This window comes from Epinephelus fuscoguttatus, linkage group LG2, assembly GCF_011397635.1.
Source record: "Epinephelus fuscoguttatus linkage group LG2, E.fuscoguttatus.final_Chr_v1".
Classification (NCBI taxonomy): Eukaryota; Metazoa; Chordata; class Actinopteri; order Perciformes; family Serranidae; genus Epinephelus; species Epinephelus fuscoguttatus.
The window spans coordinates 49,188,068-49,204,075 of NC_064753.1; the positions used below are offsets into that span (position 1 = coordinate 49,188,068).

At 44.2% G+C, this 16,008-nt stretch overlaps 1 pseudogene; it reads left to right on the forward strand.

Annotated features, from left to right (window-relative positions):
* Positions 1-2,400: 2,400 nt before the first annotated feature.
* Positions 2,401-2,707, forward strand: LOC125899624 (cyclin-dependent kinases regulatory subunit 1-like; annotated as a pseudogene).
* The last annotated feature ends 13,301 nt before the right edge of the window (positions 2,708-16,008 follow it).

Genomic DNA, 16,008 nt, shown 5'->3' on the forward strand with positions numbered 1-16,008 from the left:
GCACAGTGTATAGAGGGCATAAGGAAACAGTCCACAGCAGTGGGGAACGAGGCGGGGAGACTGTGAGGTGGCTCGCAGCTAATTCTTGTCTCATTTGTGGTGTGAGAAACAGTGAAATAAGATTGAATAAATGAATGTATGGGAAACACTGGGTTGCTGTATGAAGTGGGTGCATATGCCCGTGGTGGTCTGGTGGGAGGGGCTTAGGTAAAAGAGCTGCAGGAGGACGGTGTGTTTTTAAATTCTGCTGTTTTTGTTGTCTTTTCCAGATTTCTGCCTACACCAGCTTTAAGGAAACAAAGGAACACACAACAAATATGGTAAATATCAACAAACTGTTGTTTCACAGACTTAGGAATGTCAATATCAGCGCTCACACATCAGCATCAGCATCAGCACGAGGGCTGATCAGGGTCCTTCACTCCGAAAATCCTTCAGACAAACAAAGGGACAATAATATGTTGGATAAACCTCTCCTGTCCTGGTGTCCTTGGTCTCAAATATTCCGACAGCATCTTCTGTCGCAGCTCAACCGTCCTTTATGATACAACTCCTGTTTAAAACACAACAGAATCTGTCCACCCCCACACCCCCCACCCTCACACACATTCTCCATGGCTAGGAAACCTATTATGTCCCCTTCACAGTCTACCAATTGGTTTGAAAGGTCACACTACCGCAGCAGACAAGTTCATACTTGTCTAAATATTAATTTGATGCATGAGGCAGGACCAGGGATGATTCAGCACCAGCAGCATATTCAATTTAGTATTTAAATATTTTAACTGAGCTGCACATTACTCAGGCTGTGAGCTTACTGTGTCATAAACCCTGCGGCGCTGTTACACAAAGGGGACCTCAGATAAGGAGCAAGAGGACTAAGAAGGATTTTAAACACATAATATGTAAGATAATAAGATTCCTCTAAACACTCTGTCCCTGCGTTTATTTTTGGAACTATATGAAGGAAGCAACAGGAGGTTAATATCTCCACCACCCACCAGGCGCTCTCAGAATCAGACTCAGGTTTATTGCAAGTAGGTTTACACATCCAGGCCATTTGCCTCGGTGTTAACAGGGAAGCTATAATAAAAGATAAAAGCAAGTACTGCAGCCGTCAAGACACATATAAGAAAGAAACGTATGATAATGATAAAAAAATATGGACATAAGTTACATTGGTGGTATTCTGAAGTTATTGTTTTTAAAAATAGATTACTAGAAAGGATTACCATATTTGTTTTATTTGCTGTAACACACAGTCCTAACTGAATTCAATGTGGGTGGGTTTCAGTTTAATTGCATTGTTCTCCACTGGAATATTCCAACTGGCTGCCGTTTTGAGATGAACGCCTTTTTTTTAATTTATTCCTTTTTTATTTTGAAAGCTTTGCAACTGGAGGAAGGAACAGCAGATTTGTAAAGCTAAAAACAAAGACGAATCCACACAACACCTCCTCATTTAGCTACAAAAACCTAAACAAGGTTGGAGGGAGCTGATAGTCTGTGGTAAATGACAGATAAGCTACACTGCCTGGATCATCACCTGCACCAAATCATCCAACTACACAGGCTCCCTGTTCACTACTGGATTGACTACAAACATTTTCTGCTCACCTTCAAAGCCCTCCACAACCCAGCCCCCACTTACCTCTCTGACCTCCTCCAGGAGTACACCCCCTCCCGCTCCCTGCGCTCTTCTTCTGCTAGTGTCCTGACCATGACCCACCTCCCGCCTCAGCACCATGGGTGTCTGGGCTTTAAGCTGCACTGACCCCAGGCTCTTGAACTCCCTACCACCACATTTTCTCATCTCAAAAAGGAAATGTACAGTTTGCATACAGGTTCTTTAAAAATAAAAACACCCTGAATTTATTTATGTTTTTTTTCCTTCAACAACAAATGCATGGGGCTGGGTTTAGGAAAAAAGAACAGGGTTTGGCTTTATGTTTACACAGGAAGTGAACACCGGCCTCCAGTGTGAAAGTCGATGATTGTTTGACCCCTCCTGCTACCTTAACTTTCTTTATTGTCCTGCCGTATTTCCCCGACACCACTGGGTGCCGATAAACAATAATGGTGACTGGCAGCATGTCATACTGATGTGGAAGGACGTCTTCTTTTGTCAGTGTCTGACGCCAGAAGTCACAGACCAAGCGCCAGTTTTCGACGACTTAGGAATGAGACCAGGTTGGATATTGAAATGTTTCAAGAATAATCCAAAGTTTTTAAAATACTCACTTAGTTTGAGTTTCTACTTAATTTGTTATAAATTAACAAAAACTTTAGTGCATTCGAGAGGGAAACAAAGAGGAACCAACATCCTACTACTGTTGGACGCGAAAAACTGGAACAATTTTTCATATCCGGATACTTTGGCAATTATATCAGGTCTTCGCCATGTCTCACAAACAGATATACTACTCTGATAAATATGACGACGGCAAATATGAGTACAGGCATGTCATGCTACCCAAAGACATTGCAAAGCGTGTACCCAAGACCCATTTGATGTCGGAGACAGAGTGGAGGAATCTGTGGGTTCCAGCAGAGCCAAGGATGGGTGCATTACATGATCCACCAGCCAGAGCCGCTCATCTTGCTGTTCGGCGCCCTCTTCCCAGCCAGAAGTCATAAGGGAGAGAACATCTGGGTCCTTGGAAGATCAGTCCTACCTATGTGCCACAGAAGTGCATGTATTCAGTAATCTGTAGTGTAATATGTTTTAGAAGTAACCCTCCAACAGGGTATTATCACTTGCACATTAGTTTATAACTAGGTTGTATTTTTGACCCTCCTCTCTTCCCATTGGCTCCAGACCTGTAGTCCCATGCTGCAGCTGGACCCTTCACCCTCTTGGACCTCTATAACTACAGTGTATACAGGCCTATGTGTTAAATCTTTAGAACAGATGTCAGAGTGTAAGCTCATATATTCTTTTTTTGGCCCTTTGTTCAGTAATTGGACCGCAGTAACTCACACAAGGTTGTGCACACACACACACACACACATCCAGCAGGGTTTCCAGCTTCGTCCTTGTTCATTAGTGAGCAGCAGTTAAGGTTAGCAGGCCCGTCTCAGGAGGATTGTTTTGGCTGAGAGATGCTGCCTTCTGATGTTTAAAGGCAACATATTTTTACTGTAAAGGACCTCCTGCTCACACAGCGTGAAAAATAAATACACAGGCTGACTTCAACAATCTGCAGCAAACTGAACGGCACCGCGGCCATCAGTCAGAGAGGGAACGCTTCCTCTGTAATCAGTGAAACACCGAGTTGTGTTTGCATCGTACCAGAACTAATTGAAGCCTGCAAGCTCAAAAATTGCTTTAGTTCTCAAAAGCTGACGTGCACATTCATCTTCATGAGGATAGCCGAAATAATGAGCTAGAAACAGTCAATTAAAGCGGACGTTATGTATAGATTTACTAAATAATACAAACAGATAGCAGCACACAGCGGCTGCCATGTTCAGGACTCTGGATGAGATGCACAGTTTTCAAAATCACACTTATTGTTCTTTAAAGCCCGTACAAGGAACTTTAATTTTGAGTTGATTTTGGCGACCCTGTGGCGCGTATTGTCGTAAAGACGCTTACCTGGCTCGCGCATGTGTTTGTTTTGGGGATGAATGAAACAACAAGCTGGGAAAACTTTGCCCACGCTCCTATCGGGGATCCCAGCTCACCTCTGCAGCACCCCAGCTCCACCTCTCCGGGGCAAGCGCCACCGCCGCCGGGGTAAACGCAGCGGTCGGCTGGTAAGGCTGAAGGCCTGTTTGGCGAGCACTTCCACAGCTTCTTGGACTGAGTATGGAGCGGTGCCTCGCCTCTTTATTTCTTGGCACTCGCTGGACCCTGTCGACGCCTGGCTGGTACCTGTCGTCGGCCCGGATGAGGTGTTCCAGCCCCGCGGCCCCTGCTCTCCTTGTCCCCGCTGGCACGGGGTGAATCTGCGCAACCTGCGGCCTCTGTGTGTGGCTCCCCGGACAGCTAACGCCATGGACCCGCCGGCCGCTAGATCGCTAGCGAACAAAACGTTTATCCTGAAGGATTTCCTGACTTCCCGAGGATTGGATTTTCTCTGTGTGACTGAGACGTGGCTGACTGTTGGTGAGTCCAGTGCTTTCACAGAACTTTTACCCGATGATTGCTGCTATTTTAACTCCCCGCGGACGTCGGGTCGAGGAGGAGGAATAGCGACTATTTATAAGAGTCACTATAAATGTAAGCAGCTAGGTAAGATGACGTGTGCCGTCTGAGTGCCGTAAATCGTTTCGTCCTGGAAGCGACCTGGGGCGGACCCGGAGACAGTTTCCTAAAGGTGTGGATATACACTATATAGAAATAGCTTATCTTCACACCGATGGTCTCATTTGCTGTTGTAGGTCACGCACAGACATCAGCAGAAACCAGAGACTTTTGCATATCCAGTTAAAAGTTCCTTGTAGCGGCTTTAAAAAAGCAAATAACATAACTGCTGTTTGAGAGACTGTAGCTGTCCTTTACACCTCACATCCACCTCACAGAAGTCATCGTTTTAACCCAGTGCACAATGTTTTTCTAAGCTGAACCATTTCCTTAAACCTAACCAACTTGTTTTTGTGCCTGAACTCGGGATGTCAATGGGTAACGGTTAGTGGTGTGAATGACTGCGATGTTATCAAGATTCTTCTGATTCTGTATTGCGATACAATATATTGCGATTCATTACCTTTTTTTTTTTTCCAACTGCAAATTATTTCCCCAAAGGAAAACTTTGGTTAAACTGATGTTGTTGTTTTCAGTCTGTTCATCTGGCTCTAACACCTCGTTTCCACTAATGTATGTGACTCGTGTCTGTAGACACGGATGATGCCTCTGGTGCAAGAAAGTGCATTTCTTTATGATTGGATAGAAACCCGATAGAAACTACCCGTAGCCGCAGGGTAGGGGCTAACTTTGTCTGTTTTTCGCCATCCAGTAGTTTGGAATATGCTCTTGAACATTACCAGGACAAAAACAGGACCTGCCACCTGTATGTAGCATGTTTCGTGAAATATTTAATTAAAAAGACGTATGAACGACTGAACGAGTCATAATATAACACAGGCAACTATATTGAAGGAAACAGCCTGTTAGCTAAGCTAGCACACTGTCATACGGGCTCTCCGAAATCCACAAAAAAAGTTCAATTCTTTTAAACACATTTGAAACACGTAGGATGAATAGACTTCCTGTTGTCTCGTCTCCATGCACGTAAGTGGAAACGAGGCGTTAGGCTTTCCTCGTATGCACGTTGAAGGGCAGAGAGGTGTGCTCTCTCCACCCTATATAGGCTTTTTGCATAGGCTTAGAAAAGGCAGAGGCCCCAGAACAGAGCCATACCTCTAAATATATTACTGCAAATGGAAATAAAGTTTTCTTTGACTGACGTATTCCTGATTGAGCCCAAACCTTGACCACAGTTTTGTCACATCATAGTACAGATTTATTTTTCAACAGTGATTTGTAAAAGTTTGGGAGGCACAGACAAATGACAGGGTGTGGACAAACAACACATATTGTAGTTTAATTTAAAGTAGGCCCTACTTCGGGTAATCCAATGTGTATAATATGCTTTTATTGCTCTGTGTAAACATATTTAAAGATACACAGAGAAGGGTTTTTTGGTAACTAAAGGTTGTAGGCATGGTCCTGAGCACCAAAAAAATAAAGATTCACATCCTTACAAGTATCAAAGGAAGAAACACGACGCTTTGCTTATGCTCTGTGTCGACGGCGATCGTCAGTAAACCTGACGTGAATCTGTTCCATCAGATGCACATGTGATGGATGGCTAAAAACACAAAACATTGTGAGACAGTACCCTTCACACAAGGAGCACTGAAGCTCTTCTTTTTTGTGTGTGTGTGTGTGTTTTGTTTTCCTTTCACTTTTCATCTGTAGATCATCAGCCTTGGAGACTGATTCAGAGAGGGAGAAAATTTGAGCCCATCAATGAAGCACAAGGATGGACGGTAAGATCAGTGACACACACTGCAGTATTTAATAAAAAGATATTTTTGTCTTTCAATAGGCTACACAGTCTTTTTCAGCCAGGGATGCTAAGAAGAATTGTGTGAGGGATAATCCTCTGGATTTGATCTGTGAAAAAGACTTTGTTCATCCTGAGTAAATATATTTTAAATACATAAAATACAGACGTGTGGGCTAATATCCCAGATAAAGCCAGTCCCATGGAAACAGGGCTGAAGTCCACACATTCATTAGTTATTTTATTCTTATTTCTGTGTTTGGTAGTCCAAAATGAACTTCCTGGTATGTTAATATTTTAGTTTGACATCTTTAAAAAACAGACTTACTAACATCTACCAACTTCCTCAGTGAAGTTAATAGTCAGACACATTTACATGTCATCAGGAGCTTAATGGTCTGTGGAAACACGAGGGACCCTGGAACATTTCACATAATGACTTCCACAATGAGAGGTGTCAACGTTTGTTTTTTGTTTGTTTTGAGCTGTTGTTGTTGTCACTTTATTTATCTGACAATTGCTGTACAGCAGGCATGTCCAAAGTCCCGCCAGGGGCCAGTTGCGGCCCCCCTGGACATGTCGCCAGACTATCGCAGGGCTGACAAATAGAGACAGACAATTAGCGCACACATTCAAACCAACAAGCTATTTAGAGTCACCAGTTATCCTAAGCTGCATGTGTTTGGAGCCAGCGGATGAAGCACAACTGTGCTGCATACCTTGTAGGTAAACCCAGGAGCTAGAAAGTATTTTGGCGTATGCTCCAGGTGAGCAATTTGTTTGGACTGATTATGCGTAATCTTGGGCTCCAGTATCTATAGATATTATATATCTTTAGATTCACATGGGATGTAGGTACATACATGACGAAAGGTACATAAGTTTAAACCACACTGACTTTTGGTTTCACGTGGAACACAAACTGTGGTCTCTTGGCACAAAGTTCGGTTTTGTTTTGCTTATCCTCTTTCCCTCCCTCCCTCCCTCCCATCCAACGGCCACTTTCTCGCTCTCTATACTTCGTCAGTTCTCAGCATCAAGTGCTTCTGTAGATTTACACTAGAGATAGTTGAAAACTCAGTGCATCTCATAAAGGTGCTAAAGGGTGACTTTCGAAGAAGATAAACTTTGTTAATCATATACGATATGAGTTGAACCGGTAACCCTCCGGTTCCCAAGCCAAGTCCCTATGGGAGACACTGCCGCCCCCTTTGGCACTGATACCTCACACAGGAGGCCTGCAAAAGCACTTTGACCACGTGGGGCTGAGAACAGGCCGTCAGTGATCAGCACCGTCTCCTCAGTTATTCATCTCTCTTTGCTCTTTTGAATTGATTGTTTAAATGAAATGGGAGGACTGAAAAGTTCCCTTTGGAGAAACAAGCATCAAAACCCAAAATGTAATTATTACACTTACAATTTAGGACATTATTGGTAAAGCCTAGTTCACATTACACGATTTTTACCCTGATTTTGCGTCGCAGAGACTATCGTTATCTTTTGAGTGTTCATACCTGGCAACGTGTTTCTGTCAGTGGGAGTCTCGCCAACTGCGTTACAACCTGTGTGTGCACACCACAAGATTTCTCCACCGAGCCCTCGCCGACAGAGCCCCAGATAACGTGGTGACGTCACCAAACTTGGAGACGACACATCGTAAAGGCATGGATATTCTTCCCAGTGTTGAATCAGATCTGCCTCCAGGGCCTGGGTCCAAACACAACATGCTCCCCGTGATCCTGTGAACGCCACCATTGTTGTTGTTGCTTGCCGGCTTGTCAGTGTTGCCAGATGTTGGGAGAGAAACAAGCAACCAGGGCTATGGAAACAAGCCCAGAAGAAGCGACTACCATGCGTTTAAATAACTTATTAGATGGATATATATAGAGGAAGGTGACGTTTAGAGAGCAAGCCCAAATAAGCAACTCCACTTTAGAAACAAGCCCAAAGTCGCGGCTAATAAGCAGACCTGGCAACCCTGCGGCTTGTCTTCCTCACGTTTCTTCCGTCCTCCTGCGTGCTGACGTGGGACGTATCCCGCCTCTCATTGGCTGATGCTCTTTGTCAGTCGTGTCACACTTCTCCAGTTTTCTAGCATGCCAGATATCCAGTCCCAGTCACAGACGAGGGGGCGACTTGCTCGTAGGCTTGTTCACACATGAGGACTCATCGTGGCAGACTATCTGCCAACTCACCTCCGACCCAAGGTGGCTCTCAAGATCCTCTGCGACGTCAAAATCGAGGTGAAAATCGTGTCATGTGAACTAGGCTTAAGACTCACAGACATATTTTTCACCCGTTATGTCTCTGCCTTTGTTGTGTGTTGTTGTAATAGTTGGCATTTTAACGTGCTGTGTGAAAGCAGCTGTGTTTGACGCCTGGGAATGAAAACAGTCTGGTACGATTTGCCCTCTGCTTTTCACCCAGCTTGCTGAAATTGTGTTTAGATCTGGAGGACGTAACTTTCTGCAGCAGATTGCAGGACTGTCTGGCCTCCCTTGCTGCTTGTAGCTGAAGCATCAAAAAGCTACACTGATTGTGTTTACCGCACCCTGGGGTTGACAGTCAGGAAAAAAAGTAGAATGGGCTGTCAGAGAAACAGCAACATAATGAAACTGCAAAGAGCTGAAAACACACTTTATGGAGGACGTGGGTTTCTCATAATTTCCTCGTGGCAGCTGAACAGGTCTGTCAGTCAAACTGAAATGTGTAATTGATAGGCAATCTATCAGTGGGAATGGCCGGTGTTGCTTCGTAATGAACCCATCTCATGTCGGGGCGGTGTGATGTCAGTAGGCTGAATATTTTACAACATTTTTTGTCTGTGAACCTGATCCTCTATCAAAGTGTGTTTCTATTTTATAGTTGACTCTCTCATACTTTAAACATTAAGGTTTTATTTTAATAATCTGGATCTCTCTGATTTTTATGCAAATAAGTGACACTGCAGACAGCAGGGCTTAGACAGATCCCACATTCAGCTCTCCACAGTTTTTCTCGCCCCTGTGGTGTCTGTGTCCCAATTTATCAGTCAGTATTTAGGTTATCAAGAGCATTCAGTTGGCCAAACCAGACAAGCAGAGAAAGAATAATTAAGATAGCACACTAACCTGACAAGTTGGACTTTTGAGCGTAGACTTTACCAAAAGTTTCTTGCATCAGTAACAGAACACTCTCAGGTATCCCAGATGATACACAATACGGCAACATGAAAACACAGATCCATTAACAGTCAGAACAATACGTTTTTATTACAGTAATATTCCAGTAACACCTGCTCCCACGATGTACCCTGAACCTGAAACTATTTACAGACTCCTGCAGTGTTCTGCAGCTCACGTCTCCTGTGCTGACAACAGATCAGATCCGATGCAGTGGATGGAGAAACAGAAACAAACAGTGGCTCTTGTTTACAGCTGGATACAGCATCTCTCCTCAGTGCAGACAGTGTCGCTCTTAAATTAGGACCAGAGTGTAAAACTGGTTTATATATGAACTGAAGTGAGGACTCTCTTCTGACTGATTGAGTCTCTAACAAATCCAAGTGCTGCTGCCTGCACGAAACTTTTGACAATATTAAAATCATCATTTGTAACATGAATACTGATAAGCCTCTTAATCCCACATGAAAAAAACAACCTCCCTCAGCAGTTCCTATTAATCCAGTTGCATGAAACCCAATCTCCAGAATTATATTTGCATTGTACGTTTCCAACCACGGGTCTGTTACATTTCTACATTATTTGTAGCTGACATGATGAAACTATATGTTTCTCAACAATGCTGTGGTGAAGGTGTAGTTAGTTTTAGGCACAGACACCACTTAGTTATGGTGAGGAAAAGATCTTGTTCTGGAACTAAAACATCATGTCTGGTGGCACAAAAGCTCCTGGATAAGCAGGGACAGTTTGGTGAAAAACACCCAGGTTCACACTTAAACGCCGCTGATGTGTCGATGAAAAACGCTCAGGTGGGTTGCTCACACGCTGCTAGGAAATGCCACATTGTGCTGGTGAAAGACGCCAAGGTTGGGTGGCTCAAACACCGATGGGAAACTCAGAGATTTGTTGGTGAAAACGCCTTAGTTTGGTCGCTAAATTGCTGCTGGGGAATGCTGCAATGTGTCTGTGAAAGACGCCTACCTTCACTGGCTCAAACGCTGCTGGGAAATGCCACAACATGTTCGTAAAAAAAAGCCCATGTTTGGTGCCACAAACACCAGTGGGAAATGCCATTTTGTTCAAAAGAATGCCCAGGTTTGGTTGCTCAAACACCGTTGGGAAACACCGCAAAGAAAAATGCCCAGAATCTGTGGCTCGAATGCTGCTGGGAAACTCAGCGATATGTCACTAAAAAACGACCAGGTACATTGGCTTAAATGCCGCTGGGAAACCCTGCAATGGCCAGGTTTCGGTGCCATGAACACCGGTTAGAAATGCCATGGTGTGTCAGTGTAAAACACCTAGGTTGGATGGTTGAAATGCAAATGGGAAACGCAGCGTTGTGTTGGTAAAAAAATGCCAGGGTTGGGTGGCTCAAACGCTGCTGGGAAATGCTGCAATAGTCATCGAAAAACGCTCAGATTCGGTGGCTCAAATGCCTCTGGGAACCTCAGCAACGCCCAGGATTGGTGCCATGAACACAGGTGGGAAATGCCATGGTGTGTTAGTGAAAAATGGCGGGGAAACACCTGCTGGGAAACGCCACAATTTGTCAGTGAAAAACACCATGGCGCAGTGGCTCCAATGCCACTTGGAAATGTCATAATGTGTTGGTGAAAAACACTCAGGTTTGGTGGCTTAAATGCCGCAGGAAAAAACTGCAATGTGTCGGTTAAAAAACGCCCAGGTTCGCTGGGTCAAACGTTGCTGGGAAACGCCACAATTTGTCAGTGAAAAACGCCCAGGCGCAGTGGCTCTAATGCCACTGGGGAATGCTGCAATGTGTCCACTAGGAAACTCTGTGATGTGATGGTGAAAAACTGGTGTTGACTAGTGGTCTGCAGCTCAGCAGGTGTTTCACCTTGGTGTCAGGCCATCCACCATCCCCTCCACCTCCTGATGACAAAGTCAGCTCATATCCTATGTCACTTTACAAACGCTGATATGATACATATGAAATGAGCAAATTTAACATATCCGTGGTTTGCAGAAATGTACAATGCCAACATTTTCATCTGGCGACCAGGTTGTTACATGCCAGCAGCACTTGAATAACGTGTTATCTGCCTGGCAGTGTGGCCGCTGTTCGAGGCTGTGAAGTCGACAGCAGGTCTTAAATGCTGCACTGATGTTTGCACAGACTGAGAGAGACTCTGTATGGATCAGCAGGGGGTGTTTCATAACAGCCACAAGAGATGCAGTTTGATCAGCAGCCTGGTCGTGTCCTGTCACTCGATGATCGTTCTGGAGGCTGCAGTCAGCGGTGTTGTGTTTGACTGCTGAATTCATTCATGCATTTTTGTCTTTAATACAGACGACAAAAAAGAACAAATTATACAACAAAATCAAACAGAGACTCAATTGATTACACGGGAAATTATGCTGTAAACAATGAAATCAAAATCAGTTTCTCTACAGTGCTGACGATCTGTCAAATCAGAATCTGTGTGTCTGTTTATTGTTCCACACATCATCCACAGAGAAACACACAAAAACCCAGTTTCCATACTACAGAAGAGAGCCATAAGAATTATTGCCAGATCGGGTCACAGAGACCCTTCTAAAGCTCTGTTCATGAAATTTAGCGATCTAATTGATTATATTGTTCAAATAATATATAAAACACACTCTCTGAAAATGTAGATAACAGTTGTGATAAAATCAGAGATCTGTTGATCTTTACAAATCAAGACTCGACAGTCCAACAATGGCACAGCCGTAACCGGAGAGAAATAAGAAAGTTTAAACTAAAACTCAAATTGAATCCTTGATTTGGTGAATCGTGACACTCCTTGTTTTCGATGCTGCAGGTTTTTGTTACAAATAAATTATTGTTCATAATTATTTCCACCCACCACTCACTTAACCTGGTTGTTTTCTTCTCAAAGTTTGGAAGGAAGAAGGCCTGCTGGGAACCAGTGACCTTTCTCCCTCTCATTTGTGATAACTCACATAAATGTCTGTTTTTTCCTCAAACTTTCAGTATGACGCAGCGTTCTTCAGCAAACAGACAAGTCAGCAGAATAATGTTTAGTAAACCCCCCAAAAAAGTGGTGCTCTAAAGAGGAAGGATAGAAGCAGCAGGAGAAAATGTTGGCATTGTACGATTCTGCATTTGTTTGTTTCATACGTATCATATCAAAGTTTGTAGAGTGACACAGTCTATGAGCTGATGTTGTCATTGGGAGGTGGAGGGGATGGTGGATGGTGTGTGCAGACCACTGTTTGAGACCAACAAACGACAAAACCAGTTGTGATTCAGCGAGTCATCGCTGTGTCTCCAGTGACTTTTTAGGCATGAAAAGTGGCTGTTTCTTTACAGAGACGTCGCTGCTTTTCCAGCCTGGAAACATGATCTTTTCCTTACAGAGTGGGTTTCGTGCATAAACCTCACCACGCAACCCAGTCTCACTCGAATGTCGTTAAAACCCACACTTGGCCAGTGACGTCTGGTGTTGCACACCAACGAATAAAGCCGCCCTTTCACTTCTGCGTTATATGCGGCCGAACGCTGTTATTGTTTAACGATGCCCAGTGGTGTCAGGGGAGACGTGAATGGACAACAAGGAAAGTTAAGGTGGCGAAAGTCCGAGTGGGGTGAGCGGGAAGGGTGGTGGATGGGTCCAACAACCAGTGACTGTCACCCGGAAGCCGGTGATCGCTTCCTGTAAGATTATAAAGCCAAACCCTGGTTTTTTTTTGTCTAAGCCCAATCATGTGCGTTTGTTGTTGAAGGAAAAGACATCAATTTGCAGTGCTGTACGGACGCAGTGCTTTTATTTTGAAAGAGACTGTATCAAACTGTACATTTCCTGTGAAAACAGAAGTGTATTTTGAAAACAGACAATGCATGTAACAGGCTGAAGTTGACACGGCGTCCCAGAACGTCAACAACCAACACACCCAGGGTACCTTGGACATCATATGTGGACGTGGAAAGTCCATGAGCAAACGTGGACATGTGACGAGGTCACAGTGAGGATGAGTTGCAACCACATGTTCACCACAGCATTATCGAAGCCTAAATTTTCAGCGCATTCACTACATATCAACATGTGAATGTAACGTATCTGTGATTTGCAGAAATGTACAATACCAACATTTTCCTGGTGATTGGGTTGACAAAAGAAAACAGGATAAGTGGACTAAACTGACAAAATTGGAAATCAGTTTTTTACTCATACCCAGGCTTTACCGAATGCTAGCAGTGTTGACATGCAACTGGAGGCTAACGTTAACTCACCGTTGCCATCGAGCTCCACAAATGAAGCTGTCATGGCCCAGGCGTAACGCACTTTTCCAGCCAGTCAGAAGGAGATTTCGCTGCCGCCGCAGGTTCAGAGGTCGGGCTAGGCTGCGCCCAGCAGTGATCCTACTGAGATTTCCCCCACAGATACTGTGCCCTCTGATTCCAGCATCAAGAGCTATTTTATACCAATCAATTCAATGTTTGCACAGCACTGCTGTTATACCTCACTATACCTGTCACTGCTGCAACCACAGAGAGCTCATTCTCCCAGCTCAAGCTGATAAAGTCTTATATAAAGATATACTGTGCAGGAGTTCCTATGAAACAGTGTATGGACTCTTGATCCCTCTCGATCATCACTTGATGACCCACGCTCAGTGTGTGGCGGTGTATTTATCTAAAGAGACTCTAACCTCTGCCTGGATTTTTAGGATGTTTATGGCGTGTACCCCCACGGTGCTCAGAGGAGGTAGCAACCACGTGGCAGACCGTGAGCAGCCGAATCCAAGACACACAGTGCCGTAAAATCGCAACTATAGTGAGGTGAAACGCCAAATGCAAGTGACTCTGTAGTTGGATTTAACTTTTACTTCCGCTGGTGAGCGTGTTCACAATCAGCAACCAACAGTCCTGCACAGTATACCTTTAAGAAGCAGCATGAGACAACAGAGACTCAGTGGATTGTTTATTCACTGGACGGAGAACAGCAGAGTGAGCAGAATTTGGACTTGGACAGCCTTGTTAATGACTTTGCTGAGCATGAGGCCTTTATCTCTGTTACTGAGTGGGATCAGGGATCTGTATCTGGAGCAGTGTAACAGTTCGCTCTCACATGTTGGGAAAGGCGCACCTTCAGTAATCTGTGATAACATTCGGCCTCTGTGCCACTGATGATAAAGTGTATAAATGCGAGTGACTGTGATCAGGTGCCGTCATCCCTTCGTTCATACTGTGCAGGTCTGTAATGAGCTGCTGTGCTTTTCTTGATGACTCTCTGTTTCATGCTTACGTAAGCTACCTCTGTGTTGATTTGTTAGTGTCAGCTGTCCCAAGCTTTTTTGGATGTTTGAGAGTTAAAGAAATCCGGCTGTGTTGGTTTGAGTCCAGGGCAGGCTGTCGTGGCGAGAAAAATTACTGGCACCAGAGCCAATCACAATTATGTCACGCTGCTGAAACTAAGGTTTGCCAGGCTGGTATGGTAATGAGGCAGCCGGGTCTCCAGGAGAAGTTGGCATTGTATGTTTCTGCAAACCATGAATACGTTACATGTTTCATATGTATCATATCTAAGTTTCTAAAGTGACGTAGTTTATGAGCTGACTTTGATGGTGTGACACCGAGGCGAGATGTCTGCCAAGCTGCAGATTACTGCTTAAAACCAACAAACAACAAAAACGGTTATTTTTTAGCGAGTTATTGCTCTGTTCCCGGCAGCTGTTTAGGCACCGAACATGGTTGTTTTATGGCGACACTCGGCCCTTTTTCCAGCAGCTTTTTAGGCATGAAAAGTGGTTGGGTTTTTTTAGCGAGGTATCGCTACTTTCCCTGACAGGATTGTGACACAAAATGCAGTTGTTTTTCGCAGAGCAATGCTGCTTTTCCTGACGAAATTGTACCATGAGAAACGTCTGTTTTTTTGCAGTGATATTGCTTTTGCCTGCTGGAATAGTGGCACAAAAATCGATGTTTTTTTGCAGACAATGCTGCCTTACTGCCGGGATTGTGGTATGAACAGCTGCTGTTTTTTGCTGAGACGTTGCTGCTTTTTCCTGCCAGGATTGTGGCACCAAAATCAGCTGTTTTTTGCAGAGCAGTGCTGCTTTTCCTGCCGTGATTGTTGCATGAAAAGCAGCTGTTTTTTATCGAGATAGTGCAGAGACATTGATGCTTTTCCTGCTGGGATACTGACATAACAAATGGCTGCTTCTCGCAGAGACACTGCTGTCTTTCCTGCCGGGATAGTGGCACAAAAAGTGGTTCTTTTTTGCACACACATCGCTGCATATCCTCTTGTGACACATCAAGTGACTTTTTTTTTTTGCCAAGACACTGTTGCTTTTACTGTTGAGACAGTGGCAAAAAAGCAGATCTTTTGTACCGAAGTGGCACAAAAAATGCTGTTTTTTGCTAAGCACTGCTGCATTGTCTGCAGGAATTGTGGCACAAAAAGTGGTTATTTTTTGCCAAGACATTGCTTTTTCCTGCCAGGATTGTGGCACAAAAAGTGACTGTTTTGCTGAGACACTGCTGCCCTTTATGCACAAAAAAGCAGTTGTTGCATCGCTGCATTTCCTGCTGGTATAGTGCCACGAAAAGCGGCTGTTTTTAACAGAAACGTTCCTGCCTTTTATGCAGAAATTGTGGCACAAAGCGTGGTTATTTTTTGCCGAGAGATTGCTGCCTTTTTTGCTATGATCGCAGCACAAAAAGCAGCTATTTTTTGCAGAGACGTTGCTTTTTTTTGCAGAGCAATGCTGCTTTTCCTGCAAGGATTGTAGAATGAAAAGTGACTGGTTTTTTTGCAGAGACGTCACTGTGTTTCCAGTCGACACTGCACCCCCTAAACTGGGTATTTCAGTCAAAA